This window comes from Charadrius vociferus, unplaced genomic scaffold (assembly GCF_000708025.1).
Source record: "Charadrius vociferus isolate BGI_N301 unplaced genomic scaffold, ASM70802v2 scaffold1084, whole genome shotgun sequence".
Classification (NCBI taxonomy): domain Eukaryota; kingdom Metazoa; phylum Chordata; class Aves; order Charadriiformes; family Charadriidae; genus Charadrius; species Charadrius vociferus.
In genome coordinates this window covers 116,014-117,382 of record NW_009647974.1, presented here as the reverse complement: position 1 = coordinate 117,382, position 1,369 = coordinate 116,014, and the positions used below count along the sequence as shown (strand labels likewise).

Below are 1,369 nucleotides of genomic sequence, written 5' to 3'. Positions count from 1 at the left end.
AGCCCCGGGCCTCGCTGATCATGGAATCATAGACTGCTTTGGGTTGGAAGGGACCTTGAAGGCCATCCAGTGCCACCCCCTGCCCTGGGCAGGGCCACCTCCCACCAGCCCAGGTTGCTCCAAGCCCCGTCCAACCTGGCCTTGAACACCTCCAGGGATGGGGCAGCCACAGCTTCTCTGAAAAAGCTGGAGCTTGAGCGTCTCAGAAAACCAGAAGAGAACTGGGGGGAATCAGTCCTGCTTAGAAAAATGGTTGGGCCCATGGAGAAGAGAGCTCAGGCTTTCTGTTTGCTGTGAGGACATCACGGCTGGGCCACTATCCCGTCCCCTTGCCCTGATTCACTCCGCAACGAGCCAGAGAGAGGAACCGGCCCTGGGTAAAACCATCAGTGCTTCCTCGGCCACGTCAAAGCATGGGGAGCCCCTTCCACCACAGGGTGACAGTGGTGGAAGACTCTGCCCCTGCCCAACTGTGAGCCCAGAGGGTCCAGAAAGCCCCTGTGGAGCCAACTCACCACAGGAGCCTGAGGGCCCGAATCCTGGAACTTGCTGCTCTCCTTGTGGAAGTTGTAGTTGGCCCCAGAGGCCTTGGCAACCTTCTCCATGATGAGCTCAGGCTCCACATCCTCATCCGCGCGAGCGTTGATGGTGACATGAGCCCCCTGAGCAGGGAGAAAGCCAGCACAGGAGTGAGAGGGTGACTCCAGAAGCCACCAAACCCACCACGTGGCTTTGATAGGTCCCGTTTACACTCCTGGAGCTCCCAAGGGAAGAAAAAGGGCTCAGGTGAAAAAAGGGAGGTCACCAGCCACTCTAAGACCACAGAATGGTGGGGGTTGGAAGGGACCTTGGGAGATCATCCAGTCCAACCCCCTGCCAAGGCAGGGTCACCCAGAGCAGGTTGCACAGGGTCACATCCAGGCAGGTTTTGAATCTCTCCAGAGAAGGAGACTCCCCCACCTCTCTGGGCAGCCTCTTCCAGTGCTCTGGCACCACCAAAGGAAAGAAGTTTTCCTCATGTTGAGACAGAATTCCCCGTGATCCAGTTTGTGCCCGTTGCCCCTTGTCCTGTCGCCGGGCACCACTGAGAAGAGTCTGGCCCCATCCCCTTCACCCCCACCCTTTAGATAGTGATAAGCACTGATGAGATCCCCTCTCAGTCTTCTCTTCTCCGGCTAAACAGACCCAGGGCTCTCAGTCTTTCCTCACAAGAGAGGTGCTCCAGTCCCTTGAACGTCTTCGTAGCCCTCTGCTGGACTCTCTCCAGTAGTTCCTTGTCTTTCTTCAACTGGGGAGCCCAGAACTGGACACAGTAGTCCAGCTGTGGCCTCACCAGAGCAGAGCAGAGGGGGAGGATGACCTCCCTCGA

General features: G+C 57.8%; 1 protein-coding gene across 1 annotated transcript in view; it reads right to left on the bottom strand.

Annotated features, from left to right (window-relative positions):
* Positions 1 to 1,369, bottom strand: part of DBNL (drebrin-like) — a 50,209-nt gene that overhangs the window by 17,257 nt on the left and 31,583 nt on the right. The window lies entirely within an intron of this gene.